This window comes from Aegilops tauschii, chromosome 6 (genome assembly GCF_002575655.3).
Source record: "Aegilops tauschii subsp. strangulata cultivar AL8/78 chromosome 6, Aet v6.0, whole genome shotgun sequence".
NCBI classification, from domain to species: Eukaryota; Viridiplantae; Streptophyta; class Magnoliopsida; order Poales; family Poaceae; genus Aegilops; species Aegilops tauschii.
Genome location: NC_053040.3, coordinates 212,320,118 through 212,336,036, shown reverse-complemented (window position 1 = coordinate 212,336,036; position 15,919 = coordinate 212,320,118).

Below are 15,919 nucleotides of genomic sequence, written 5' to 3'. Positions count from 1 at the left end.
TCAGGTATCTTTTATACAGGCCTCCTTCGATGGTCTGATTACCGGTCCTGTCAAAGGACAAGTACACCAGATTGGCACAGAGCACAAGCATACAGGGGAAGCTCTAGAGGACAATCCAATGATTACTCTACCTGTTTTGAGTACCCGAATGCAGCTCCCCTTTGGTTATGGCATGTTAAATAGCCGGTTGCTTATCGCACTATTTGTATAAATGCACTTTGACGCTTTAACCCAACTATAATGGAAACAGTTCACGATCCAAGTCAAGGGGCCCCAGATACTACCTCTGCTCTCTTTCTGTTTTCCTTTGCCATTAATTACTTGTATTCTCGCACCCGTGCACTTTGGTACGTTTCATATTCGCCAGGGGCTTCTCATCGCCCCATAATACGGCAACAAAGTCCGAACACTTCTTAAAGATAAGTTCGGCACCCCGAATTTAGCATTATATGCATTGGCTCCGAATCATGTCTTTGGTCAATAGTTGGGTTGCCCGGCTCCTGTGCTTGCTACCCTACGTTCCGCTACATCGGGTAGGGTATTAAAGGGAGAACTAATGTGATTGTGCCCTGGTCTAAACCAGATGAGCACCTCAGTAGAGAAAGCCGAAAACTGACTGTCATGATGCGGCGAGAGATGGTCAGCTGTTCGGAGGTCACAAATCGTTGGAGATTTTTTCCCGCATTTCGCGAAGGATCGGTACTTCCCGATCAGATGCTGCCAGCACTCTGATTCGTATACCAGGGGTTGCGCCTATGTTTTATTATAAAAATCCTACGGCTAAGTGAGGGTGTTTCAGCCGCATAGTCTGATTGCCTGGTTCGTTGCGCTAAACAACTCCTTCAAGGACCATATAATTGGATCAAGATTGTTTAGATTCCATCCCGAACACCTCCGTACTACCTACGTGAGGGCAGAAGCCGACGACTGGCCAACCCTCAGATTCCATACAACACGGCCGCACAGGAGGAAACAATCAAAACATAACAAACATTATATTACAAACCGGATTTGTTTTCATCATACAAGGCAAAGGCAAAAACGAATGTATTCATTCAAAAATAATGTCATGCCCGCACTGAGCTGCTACAAGTCGAGATCCCTCCAGGACATCCGCAAAATATCGCTCGGGTGTGCGGTGCTCCTTGCCCTCCGGCGGCCCCGTGGCCACCTCAACGGCGTCAATCTTCGCCCACCACATCTTGCAACAAGCGAAGGCCATGCGGGCACCTTCGGTGCAGACTGATCGTTTGACGACGTCTAGCCGCGGACAAGCCTCCATCACCCGCTTCACGAGGCCACACCCGGATTATTAAATCCTTCATGGCCAGTTTGGCCACCCTGTGCAGCTCGACCAACTGTTTCAGTTGATCGGCAAAGGGCACCGGATGTTCAGGCACAACATACTACGACCAGAACAGCTTCTCCATGGAACTTCCTTCTCCGGCTCGGAAGAATTCCGCAGCATCGGACACGCTGCGTGGCAGATCCGCAAAAGACCCTGGGCAACTCCGAATCCGGGTTAGTAAAAGGTACTTCTTCTCCGCATACTTGCTTTGCATGTTAAAAGCCTTACCCGTTGCGATCTTCTTGGCCTCCTGGATCTCCTGGAGAGCGCCCCGGGCCTCATTCTGTGCGGCCTCCGTGCTCTGGCGAGCCTTGGTAATTTCGGTCTCTCGAACCGACGCTTCACGCTTCAAAGCCTCACACTTCTTCACCGCATCCTGGAGCTCCTGCTGGATCTCGCCGACCTGGGCCTTGAGCTTCTTACGGGCGGCTTGCTGCTGGACAACCTTCCCCTCGGCTTCGGTCAGGGAATTTTTCAGGGCCTCGACCTCGGTCGCCGCCCCTACACATATTATGACACTCCGGTCAATACTCATCGCTTACTCTTTCCGAATACACAGCAAGTCGTTACTCACCTTGCTTCTTGTGGAGCTGAATCTTCACCTCGCCGAGCTCGTTCTCGGTCCGCTCCAACCTCTGCTTCAGTTCAGAGACTTCGGCAGCATGCGAGGTTGTAGCCAACAGCGACGCATGTTTAATTACAAAATTAGTCTCCTACAAAGGGTTGATCCTCTGCCCGGCCTTTCTTTCTTAACACCGGACAGTGTCCCAGGGGCTACTGTCAGCACGGGGTGTTCTCTTTCTACGTGACTTACCTCGAAACCTGTCAATAGGTTGTGGCAGGCCTCGTTTATTCCACTCTTGACGGACTGAACCTTCTCGATCACCATACCCATAAGGATACGATGCTCGTACACAATGGAGGCGCCTCGTAGTGCCTCCATCAGGTTATCCGGTGCCCCTGGTTGGACAGGGGCCATCGGTGGAATTGGCGCACCCCCTCCTTCGAAGGAAGGCGCGCGTCGGATTCCGGGGCCGTATCGGTCCCCGGAATTGTATTCGGCTGAGGGCCGAACTGAATACGTCCCTCTTCACCAGTCTCCATGGCGATCTGCTCCCCCATGTGTCCGGCAGCGGAGGTCTCGCCTTGCGGCGCCTCCTGGACTGTGTCCTGGACCCCTCTCCGACTCGGAGCGGTCCTCCGGGACAACACTTCGGTGTCGTCCTTGGCCTCAGGGGAATAAGCGGGCGGCGGCGACATACTGGCCATTTCCGCCGGATCCAACGAACCTCCAGATGAGGATCGCTGGATGCTGCCACGGGCCGGACTGCAATGGCACAATTAACCACGTCAAAACAATAAAAAGGAGAGGCCGGGTACACTTATGTATGAGAGTCATAGTACTTACGATGCGGCACGAGGCTTAGTGCGGAGGTGTCGTTCCGGACTGCTGTCAACGTCCCACGCGGTGTTGACTGCAGGGGCGCCCTTCCCCTTCTTGGGCGTTCCCGCCTCCAGATTCGTGGAGGCCCCCCTCTTCTTCTCCTTGGGGGAGGGTTCTTCTCCACCTCCTCCTCCTCTTCCTCGTGGTCATCCTCAGGGACGGAGGAATGGGCTTCCTCGTCTTCGGATGTAGCGACCAGACCTCAAATGGTCTGTGCTGCTTTGCACCAGTGTCATCCCTGGATCAGTAATGCTGACACGCACAGTACAAATGGAGGATTTATAACAGAGTAGCAATCACACACTTATTACATCGAATATCTCCAAAGAGATTAAGTATGATAAACATGGCTTAAGGCCATCTAAAACGATAACAGCGGAAGACTTGGAAGATAAGTGAGTCCATCAACTCCAGCGGCATCACTGAGTATAAGACCACGACCTAAGGCACCTCACTCGTCGTCTGAAAAGTCTGCAACATGAAACGTTGCAGCCCGAAAATGGGTCAGCACATAGAATATGCTGGCAAGGTAACACATAGAGAATAATGAACAATAACAATGCTATACTACATGCATATATGGCTGGTGGAAAGCTCTATGGTTACAGTTTTGCGAAAAGCCAATTTTATCCTACTTCAAAGGAATAAATTTTATTTAACTATCATGGTGGTTGTGAAACATTGAGATGGTTGACAGCATCTCAATCCCAATTAAAAAGTCATCAATAACCCAACAAAATTAATTAGAAGTAACATAGTGATGAGATTCACATGATAATCCAAGTACTAGATACTCAAGTTGTCCATAACCGGGGACACGGCTAACCATGATTAGATTGTACACTCTGCAGAGGTTTGTGCACTTTTCCCCACAAGACTTGATCTCCTCCGTTGGATTACTCGCACTACATGGTGTTTGAGTAACGGATGACCAAGACACAGTCTTTCAGAAGTGTTTGCACCTTACGTATGGGTAGACAGTTACACCTACTTTCCCCTACATCTGCTAGTCTACCACTGTAAGAGTTCACACAACTTAGTCAACTATGCTAGAGCCCATAATAGCTTGCGGCTGCACACGGAAGTTTCTAGCATGAATAATCTCATGATCCCTTTGAACCTGGGTGGCGGTCCAAAAGAAAAACAGGCAATCCTGGAATACCCAGGTACCTCAATCCACCCAGATGTGAGTTTAAGTTGCCACCTTAAGTAAACCATTAATTAACAATCTCACATCCGTCATGAATTTCACTCAAACCCAATCCACATCTACGAGCATAGCATGGCAATAATAAAAGCAACGTAGAAGTAACTCCCAAGGGTTTGATAAGAAAACAGGTAATAGGTTCTACCTCAACTACTTCCCAATACCCACAATTTAATTAGATCCTAATCATACAAGTGTTTGAGGAAAACATATCTAATGCAATAAAAACTGGGTATGAACGGGATATGATCAAAGTGTTACTTGCCTTGCTGATGATCCGCAAAACCTAGCGATTCGAAGTAACAAGCGGCACACTCCGGGTACTCTATCGCAAACAAACAAGCATACAATCAGTACTCATCTAATGCACAGGTAAAACTCGAATGAAAGATCCAACCAGAAAGTCCAACTTAAGAACTCCGGTTTGCAAAAAGAATCAACTCGAAAGAAGCAACGAAAGTCAAACAGCGAAAGAAAGAAACTTCATTTACTAATCTGGATCTAGGTCAAATTTTACTGTAGCAAAAACTTGTTTGAGTAGGTTAAACGAAAAGAGAATTTCGAGACGAAACTCTAGGCGCTTGAATCGCCTGATTCCGATAAACGAGCGAGAAGTTAAACAGATTCGAAAATTCGATCAGAAATCGAATCTGAGAAAATAACGAGAAAACTCCGACGAAAAAGAAAAACGGACGAACGGCTAAAGAACGGACGTTCGTTAACAGAGAAATACCGACGAACGCGTTCGTCGAAACGAACGGTTCGGTGAACGCTCGTAAAATAATAAAACCGAAAAAAACCGATCTAGGGTTTTTTTTAAAGAAGGTTTTTTTTTAACGAAAACCGGCAAAGTCAACGGGCGGCGGCAGTACCTCGTCGGGCTCCGGCGAGGGGCTCCGGCGGGGCGGCGAACTCGGGCGGCGGGGTGCGGGGCTCGGCGAGGGGCGGGCGAGGCGAGGGCGGCGGCTCCCGGCGGCGGCGGCGGGGTGTGTTGCAGGCGGTGGCGGGGCTCGGCGGTGAGGGCTCCGGCGGCGGCGGTGGGGAGAGAAAGAGAGGGGGGGTATTTAAGGAGGGGGGGTCCGGTGCCTTGGGGAGGGGCAAGGGCGGCGGGCGGCGTAGCCGGCCGGGACTCGGGCGGCGATCCCGTCTCCGGGGCGGAGACGACGGGGCGGCGGGGCTGGGCCGTCGGCTAGGCCTTTGGCCCAGTCGGCGCGCGGGCGGTTTTTTTTAAATAAGTTCCGCGAAAAAAATTACGTAGAAAAATAAATAAAAATCAAAAAAATATGAAATAAATTTTCCCCGTCTAGTTAGAAAATCTAGAATAGGGTGAACATTTTTGTAAATCAAAATAAATATTTTGAAAACATGTAATATTTTTAATGCACTAAAAATTGCAAATAACATCCAAATAAATTCCAAATAATGATTTTAACATTTTTCCTCCAGTATTTCAATTGTTTTGGAGAAGTCATATTTTCTCCTCTCGTTTATTTAAAATGAAATATTTTTCCGGAGAGAAAAATAATTTAAACCAAAATCCTCGTCTTATTATTTGATGAAAATCAAATTTGAAAATTCGAGAAAATCCCCAACTCTCTCCGAGGGTCCTTGAGTTGCTTAGGATTTATCGAGGATTTGTCAAAATGCAATAAAACATGATATGCAATGATGATCTATGTATAACATTCCAAATTTGAAATTTGGGATGTTACAAACCTACCCCCCTTAAGATGAATCTCGCCCTCGAGATTCTGGTTGGCTAGAAAACAGGTGGGAGTGGTCCTCACTGGAATGAAATGAGCCACTTTCGTCAAACGGTCGACTACAACCCATATCGAGTCATAGCCTGAACGAGTCCTGGGTAATCCCGTGATAAAATCCATGCCTATTTTATCCCACTTCCATTCGGGTATCGGCAATGGCTGTAGCAATCCTGCTGGCTTCTGATGCTCTGCCTTCACTCTCTGACATACATCACAAACTGCTACATACTCTGCAATATTCTTCTTCATTCCGGTCCACCAGAAAGTATTCTTCAAATCCAAATACATCTTGGTATTCCCTGGGTGAATCGAGTACGGTGAATCATGGGCTTCTTGCAAAATCAACTTCCTGATCTCCGGATCATTTGGCACATATACGCGGTCTTCAAACCATAAGGTATCGTGCTCATCCTCACGAAATCCCTTGGCTTTTCCTTTGCTCATCTTCTCCTTTATCTCTTCAATCTCCTTGTCTGTCTTCTGAGCTTCTCTGATCCTTTCCATCAAGGTAGACTGAATCTCCAATGTCGCTAAATAGCCTCTTAGGACTATCTCCAAACATAGCTCGCGTAGGTCCTCGGCTAACTCCTGAGGTAACTCTCCTGTCATGAGGGTGTTGACATGACTCTTGCGGCTCAACCCGTCTGCTACTACGTTAGCCTTTCCAGGGTGATAATGCAATCTCATATCATAATCTTTAATGAGCTCCAACCATCTCCTCTGTCTGAGATTTAACTCCTTCTGCGTGAAAATGTACTTCAAACTCTTGTGATCCGTGTACACCTCACAATGGTTTCCGATGAGAAAATGTCTCCATGTCTTCAATGCATGCACCACGGCTGCTAACTCCAAATCATGCGTAGCATAATTCTTCTCATGGGGTTTAAGTTGTCGTGAAGCATATGACACAACTCTTCCTTCCTGCATAAGCACTGCTCCAAGTCCTCGACGAGAAGCGTCGCAATAAACTTCATAATCCTTGCGTTGATCTGGCAGAATCAACACTGGTGATGTAACCAATCGTTCCTTCAACTCTTGGAAACTAGCTTCACATTCCTCAGTCCAATTGAATTTGGTGTCCTTCTTCAATAGCTCAGTCATGGGCTTAGCAATCTTTGAGAAATTCTCGATGAATCTCCGGTAGTATCCTGCAAGTCCAAGAAAACTCCGGATTTCTCCAACTGTCGTGGGTGATTCCCAACTTGTCACTGTGTCAACCTTGGCAGGGTCTACTGCTATTCCTTCTCCAGAAATAACATGTCCAAGGAATCCAACTTCCTTCAACCAAAACTCACATTTGCTGAACTTGGCATATAACTGGTGTTCTCTGAGCTTCTCAAGTACCAATCGCAAATGCTCCTCATGCTCTTCCTCATCCTTGGAAAAGATTAAAATATCATCAATGAACACTACGACGAACTTATCCAAAAACTCCATAAACACTTTGTTCATCAGGTTCATAAAATAGGCAGGTGCGTTAGTCAGTCCAAATGACATAACAGTATACTCATACAATCCATATCTGGTGGTAAATGCCGTCTTAGGTATATCCTTCTCTTGAATCTTTAACTGATGGTATCCCGATCGTAGATCGATCTTGGAAAATACCTTAGCTCCTTGTAGGCGGTCAAACAAATCATTGATCATCGGCAGTGGGTACTTGTTTTTGATGGTCACTTCATTCAATCCTCGGTAATCAACAACCATCCTCAGCGATCCATCTTTCTTCTCCACTAGAAGTACTGGTGATCCCCAAGGTGACGAACTTGGGTGAATATATCCTTTATCCAGTAACTCCTTGATCTGCTTCTTAATTTCCTCCAAATCCTTTGCGGGCATCCTGGACGGTCTCTTAGATATTGGCCCTGTGCCTGGCAAAAGTTCAATCAAGAACTCAATGTCTCTATCCGGTGGCATGCCTGGCAACTCTTCTGGAAATACATCCGGATAATCTTTCACCACTGGTACTTCCTCCTGTACAACTCCTGATAAGGAATTTACTTGAGTCCTCTTCGGCATATGTCGAGATACATACTTGATCCTTTTTCCTTCCGGGGTGGTAAGCAAAATCGTCTTGCTGGCACAATCGATGTTTCCTCCATACAACGATAGCCAATCCATTCCCAAAATCACATCCAAACCTTGCGATTCCAAAACAATGAGGTCTGAGGGGAAAACATGCCTACCAATGGCCAATGGTATCTGAAAACATCCTTGGGTGGCCATATACTCTGCTCCTGGCGAGGTTACTAACATAGGGTTTCTGAGAACTTTGGTGGACATCTTAAACTTATTCACGAATCCCCTTGATATGTATGAATGCGATGCACCAGTATCGAAAAGAACGGTTGCAGTAAATGACTTAACCAAAAACTTACCTATTACTGCATCAGGCTGAGCTTCAACCTCCTCCACGCTCACGTGGTTCACGTGCCCTTTGTTGAACGGGTTCGGCTTCTTCCCAGAGCTTCCATTGCCATTTCCATTTTGGGCTTCAGGACATTCATTGGCATAATGTCCATTCTTCTGGCACTTAAAGCAAGTGACTTGGCTCAGGTCCCTCTTGGCTGGGGTAGATGGGTTGGTGCGGTTCTGTCCGTTGCTTCCTCCATTCCCATTACCATTCTTGGAGCCATTATGGTTGTGCGAAATACCTCCTCCATGGGTATGCTGAAACTGTCCTCCCGGCTTCGGGGTAAAACGGGGCTTCTGCTGAGCTCCTGAATTATACTTCCCTTGTCCATACTTCCTCTTACGATTTTCCATCTGCTGTTGCTTCCCTTCAATCATGAGAGCTCTATCTACCAACTCCTGGTAGTTGTTGAAGGTTGCTACCATCAACTGCATACTCAGTTCATCATTCAGTCCTTCCAAAAACTTCTCCTGCTTGGCAGCATCTGTAGCAACGTCATCTGGTGCATAACGTGCTAACTTACTGAATTCCTCCACATACTGGCCTACGGTGCGTCCTCCTTGGCGTAGGTTACGAAACTCACGCTTCTTCATAGCCATAGCTCCTGCTGAAACATGAGCTGTACGGAAAGCTTGCTGAAACTGGTCCCATGTGACAGTGTCAATAGGGTGCGTGGCTGTATAATTCTCCCACCATGATGCTGCGGGTCCATCAAGCTGATGTGCGGCAAAACGCACTCTTTCCGCATCTGTGCATCCTGCAGTGGTCAACTCCCTTCCAACTTTGCGGAGCCAATCATCTGCAACAATCGGCTCGGTGCTACTGGAAAACACCGACGGGTTTAGCCTCAGGAAACGGGCTAAGTGATGAACAGGTGGTGGTGGTGGTGGGTTGTTGTTGTTGTTGTTGCCTTGGTTCTGAACTAACACTTGCATCAGGGCATTCTGTTGCTGAATCAACTGGGTGATCTCTGGCGGGAAAACAAATCCGGTGTCGCGTCTCGGAGGCATCTGATAGGTTTAGAAAAGATGAGAGTTAAGAATAGAATGAGGTCTAGAGAGAAAACACTACCCATATGCTCATGTGACAATTTCAATCAATATCACTCAATCAATTCAAACAAGGCAAAACAATCGATCTAACTAGCGTTACAAAGTGCTTGAACTATACTATTAAATGGGGGAAAACTACTACTGATATGGTGGTCTACTAAAAATTCTGATCCGTTGAAGACTCCATGATGTCTGCTCCAGCTTCATCAACCCAGTCGTCTTCACTTGGTTCTGAGTCGGTGTCGTCGATGATGATGTAGTTATCCGGACAAGTGCATTCGTCGACTTCTGCTTTTGGCACTGGATTTCCCATGAATACTCCAATCTTATTCTCCAGGTCATCAATCTTCCCTACTAGTGCGTTGATTTCCTCCAAATAATCTTCGCGTGTAGCCTTGAGTTCTTCTTGGAGTTCCTTGATCTTCGTTAATGCCTTCTTCAGTTCTTCCTTGTCCGTGCACATCTGATTCTCCTGGCGTCGAATATGTTGGTTTTGCTCCTGGATGAAAGCTGCAATTGATCCATCCTTCTTGGTTCTGATCATCTCCCATTGCGCGTCTCGACGTCCACAAATCTGATAAATTATATCCTTAAGCTCCTGGTGGTAGACTTCTCTGATGCGTCCCATGGCGATGTGTGCGGCCATGCTCTTCCCTAAACTCCAAGTTGGTGCTTCGAAAACCAATCTTATGGGTTCAGTAATTGGCGCAAACGTCCTTCCTGGGATGATAACTTGGATCTTCCAGCTCTCCTCTTCAGGTAGTGTGGCGTTGTAGGTTCCGATGATGCTTGGTATTCCTATGTTCAAGTACTTGGTGACTTCCTTCAAATGTCGACCAAACTGCGTGTCTTCATCTGGTTGCATGAACTTGCTCCTTGCATTCGCCATTCCTAAAAGAGTAGAAAGTGGAGAGGGGTCAGAAATGAGAAGAGAGAAGCTTTCTAGGGCTTAAGCTTAGTGGTCGTGTCCTACAGTCAGCGTGTGCTCTGATACCAACTTTGTAGCGACCAGACCTCAAATGGTCTGTGCTGCTGTGCACCAGTGTCATCCCTGGATCAGTAATGCTGACACGCACAATACAAATGGAGGATTTATAACAGAGTAGCAATCACACACTTATTACATCGAATATCTCCGAAGAGATTAAGTATGATAAACATGGCTTAAGGCCATCTAAAACGATAACAGCGGAAGACTTGGAAGATAAGTGAGTCCATCAACTCCAGCGGCATCACTGAGTATAAGACCACGACCTAAGGCACCTCACTCGTCGTCTGAAAAGTCTGCAACATGAAACGTTGCAGCCCGAAAATGGGTCAGCACATAGAATATGCTGGCAAGGTAACACATAGAGAATAATGAACAATAACAATGCTATACTACATGCATATATGGCTGGTGGAAAGCTCTATGGTTACAGTTTTGCGAAAAGCCAATTTTATCCTACTTCAAAGGAATAAATTTTATTTAACTATCATGGTGGTTGTGAAACATTGAGATGGTTGACAGCATCTCAATCCCAATTAAAAAGTCATCAATAACCCAACAAAATTAATTAGAAGTAACATAGTGATGAGATTCACATGATAATCCAAGTACTAGATACTCAAGTTGTCCATAACCGGGGACACGGCTAACCATGATTAGATTGTACACTCTGCAGAGGTTTGTGCACTTTTCCCCACAAGACTTGATCTCCTCCGTTGGATTACTCGCACTACATGGTGTTTGAGTACCGGATGACCAAGACACAGTCTTTCAGAAGTGTTTGCACCTTACGTATGGGTAGACAGTTACACCTACTTTCCCCTACATCTGCTAGTCTACCACTGTAAGAGTTCACACAACTTAGTCAACTATGCTAGAGCCCATAATAGCTTGCGGCTGCACACGGAAGTTTCTAGCATGAATAATCTCATGATCCCTTTGAACCTGGGTGGCGGTCCAAAAGAAAAACAGGCAATCCTGGAATACCCAGGTACCTCAATCCACCCAGATGTGAGTTTAAGTTGCCACCTTAAGTAAACCATTAATTAACAATCTCACATCCGTCATGAATTTCACTCAAACCCAATCCACATCTACGAGCATAGCATGGCAATAATAAAAGCAACGTAGAAGTAACTCCCAAGGGTTTGATAAGAAAACAGGTAATAGGTTCTACCTCAACTACTTCCCAATACCCACAATTTAATTAGATCCTAATCATACAAGTGTTTGAGGAAAACATATCTAATGCAATAAAAACTGGGTATGAACGGGATATGATCAAAGTGTTACTTGCCTTGCTGATGATCCGCAAAACCTAGCGATTCGAAGTAACAAGCGGCACACTCCGGGTACTCTATCGCAAACAAACAAGCATACAATCAGTACTCATCTAATGCACAGGTAAAACTCGAATGAAAGATCCAACCAGAAAGTCCAACTTAAGAACTCCGGTTTGCAAAAAGAATCAACTCGAAAGAAGCAACGAAAGTCAAACAGCGAAAGAAAGAAACTTCGTTTACTAATCTGGATCTAGGTCAAATTTTACTGTAGCAAAAACTTGTTTGAGTAGGTTAAACGGAAAGAGAATTTCGAGACGAAACTCTAGGCGCTTGAATCGCCTGATTCCGATAAACGAGCGAGAAGTTAAACAGATTCGAAAATTCGATCAGAAATCGAATCTGAGAAAATAACGAGAAAACTCCGACGAAAAAGAAAAACGGACGAACGGTTAAAGAACGGACGTTCGTTAACAGAGAAAAACCGACGAACGCGTTCGTCGAAACGAACGGTTCGGTGAACGCTCGTAAAATAATAAAACCGAAAAAAACCAATCTAGGGTTTTTTTTAACGAAGGGTTGTTTTTTAAAACGAAAACTGGCAAAGTCAACGGGCGGCGGCAGTACCTCGTCGGGCTCCGGCGAGGGGCTCCGGCGGGGCGGCGAACTCGGGCGGCGGGGTGCGGGGCTCGGCGAGGGGCGGGCGAGGCGAGGGCGGCGGCTCCCGGCGGCGGCGGCGGGGCGTGTTGCGGGCGGCGGCGGGGCTCGGCGGTGAGGGCTCCGGCGGCGGCGGTGGTGAGAGAAAGAGAGGGGGGTTATTTAAGGAGGGGGGGTCCGGTGCCTTGAGGACGGGGCAAGGGCGGCGGGCGGCGTAGCCTGCCGGGACTCGGGCGGCGATCCCGTCTCCGGGGCGGAGACGACGGGGCGGCGGGGCTGGGCCGTCGGCTGGGCCTTTGGCCCAGTCGGCGCGCGGGCGGATTTTTTTTTAAATAAGTTCCGCGAAAAAAATTACGTAGAAAAATAAATAAAAATCAAAAAAATATGAAATAAATTTTCCCCGTCTAGTTAGAAAATCTAGAATAGGGTGAACATTGTTTTAAATCAAAATAAATATTTTGAAAACATGCAATATTTTTAATGCACTAAAAATTGCAAATAACATCCAAATAAATTCCAAATAATGATTTTAACATTTTTCCTCCAGTATTTCAATTGTTTTGGAGAAGTCATATTTTCTCCTCTCGTTTATTTAAAATGAAATATTTTTCCGGAGAGAAAAATAATTTAAACCAAAATCCTCGTCTTATTATTTGATGAAAATCAAATTTGAAAATTCGAGAAAATCCCCAACTCTCTCTGAGGGTCCTTGAGTTGCTTAGGATTTATCGAGGATTTGTCAAAATGCAATAAAACATGATATGCAATGATGATCTATGTATAACATTCCAAATTGGAAATTTGGGATGTTACATCGGACATCACGTCCGGAGTGCCCTTGCGATGGAGGCCACTTTTGGCCCCCTTGGCCTTCTTATATGGCGCCTTATATGGCGCCGACACCAGCATCTTCGCCAGACGCGGGATGACTGGTTCTTCAGGTAGCGGAGCTGGACACTGGATCTGCTTCGCCCTCTCCATCCAATCCTGAGAAATCAATGATAAACTCAGACATCATCCTCGAAACAATTAAGTAGGGGATACGTCAAAAATAACATACCTCGCTGGCCAGGTGTTTACAATCGTGCCCACGGTCTGAATCTATGGCCGGCGGTTTCTCGTTGCCCTTAAAGAGCAACTTCCAGGCACCTTCATGAGTGGTTTCGAAGAGCCTCTCCAGGGTTTGGTGCTTCTTCGGATTAAACTCCCACAGAGGGCGACTTCTGCGCTGGCAAGGGAGGATCCGACGAACTAGCATCACCTGGATTACATCGACAAGCTTGACGTTCTTGGCTGTCATACTCTGAACGCGCGTCTGCAGCGCTATCAGCTCATCGGGCGAACACCAGTTCGGACTCTTCTCGACCCAGGAGGTGAGTCGCATGGGAGCACCGGAGCAGAATTCGGCAGCCGCGGCCCAGGTGGTGCTGCGGGGTTCTGTGATGTAGAACCATCGTTTCTGCCACTCCTTTACTGTCTCCACGAAAGTACCTTTCGGCCAGGAGACGTTGGACAGCTTACTCACCATGGCTCCCCCGCACTCCGTGTGCTGGCCATCCACCACCTTCGGCTTCACGTTGAAGACTTTGAGCCATAGCCCGAAGTGGGGTTGAATGCGGAGGAAAGCCTCACACACGACGATAAACGCCGAAATGTTGAGGAAGGAGTTCGGGGACAGATCGTGGAAATCTATCCCGTAATAATACATCAGCCCGCGGATGAAAGGGTGGAGTGGGAACCCTAGTCCGCGGAAGAAATGAGGTACGAAAACCACCCTCTCGTTGGGCTTTGGCATGGGGACGATTTGTCCCTCGGCCGACAGATGGTGGGCGATTTCCTTCGCCAAATATCCGGCCGCCCGAAGCTCAGTAATGTCCTCCTCCTTGACGGAGGAGACCATCCACTTGCCCTGACCTCCGGATCCGGACATGGTTGAGTGCTAGCTTGAGTGGAAAGGAGATGAGAGCTTGGGCGCTGGAGCTCGAGATTGGAAGGGCGGAGACAGAGAGAAGGCGTGAGAGAGGAAGAGGGAATCCTTATCCCCTTATAAAGGCAGTGAATATTGAACGCCTCCCCACTCGCCTTAGAATTCGCCTATTGCCAAGGGCTATATAAACGACACGGTTGGGTTACCCATGCCCGCATTGATGAGAATCCCGCGATAAGGGGACACGATCTCTGCTTTGACAAGACGTGCCAATGGCAACCGCGTCTCGGGACGTGGGGCGTCGAACACAAAAATGGTTTGGAATTATGACCGGTCAGACGTAATGTCGTGCTACAAAAAGTTGTCAGCGGATGGAACTCGTGTAAAATTATATTCTCTCTGCGGTTGTGTATGGTGTGTGTGACAGGTCCGGGTACTATCATCGCATCCAAAGACTATCTTGGAGTTCGGATAGAAGGGAACCCGCCTTGCAATGCCGAAGACAATCTGCACGCCGGACTCCTCGTCATTGAAGCCAGGTTCAGGGGCTACTGAGGGAGTCCTGGACTAAGGGGTCCTCAGGCGTCCGGCCTGTTATCCATGGGCCGGACTGATGGGCGGTGAAGACATGAAGGCCGAAGACTGTACTCGTGTCCGGATTGGACTCTCCTTGGCGTGGAAGACAAGCTTGGTGACCAGCTATGAAGATTCCTTCTTATGTAACCGACTCTATGTAACCCTAGATCCCCCCAGTGTCTATATAAGCCGGAGGGGTTAGTCCGAAAAGGAGATACTCATTACCATAGTCATACAGGCTAGACTTCTAGGGTTTAGCCATTACGATCTCGTGGTAGATCAACTCTTGTAACACTCATATTCTTCAAGATCAATGAAGCAGGAAGTAGGGTATTACCTCCATAGAGAGGGCCAGAACCTGGGTAAACATCATGTTTCCTGTCTCCTGTAACCATCGATCCTAGACGCATAGTTCGGGACCCCCTACCCGAGATCCGCCGGTTTTGACACCGACACTCACCTCGCGGGCTCAGCCCAAGTGGGCGAGGCAGGCCGGCTTGGCGCAGGCCGGGCCTTGCGCTGGGAATCGGCCCATGGGGAAGTGGCCGTGGTCAACATGAGCGAGCGAGCGGGCGCGCTCGTCGTCCTCCCTGACGGGATCGGCAGAAGAGGTGGCACGTCGGAGCACGAGGCCGACGGATATGGGAAGGTAGGCCGGCGGGGTCGGGATCCGCGCGGAGATGGATGCACTAAGGAATCAGGCACTTTGCCTTCAGCCATGTCTGACGGCAAAGGCATGCCTGGCGGACGGCAACATGTCCGGCTGAATAGGCTACGGCGAAGGGCTCTTTGCCGTCGGCTGGCGGATGGCAAAGATGAAATGGTCTTTGCCGTCCGCCAACAGACGGCAAAGGACCTGGACGGCACACGTGGCAGCTTATGCCTGTTAGGGGGTTAACTGTGCACTTTGCCGTCTGCTGGCGGATGACAAAGACCATTTCATCTTTGCCGTCTGCCAGCTGATGGCAAAGTAACCAAATAGGCCAGCCACCAGGTGCTGTTAGTGCCCCCAGGTTGCACATGTAGCTGCCACGTGGCAGCTTTGCCGTCTGCCAGCAGACGGCAAAGAGCCTGTATAGCCCCTGTTTTTTCTTAAATTGATTCAATTTCAACACACAAATTTCACAGCAGACATATGACATATCCAACACACAAGTTTCATCATATATACATACATAACCAACACATAGTTCCATCCATACATATTACAATAGTTTCACATTGTTCATCCAACACCTATCCATCCATCCATATAACAAGTTGC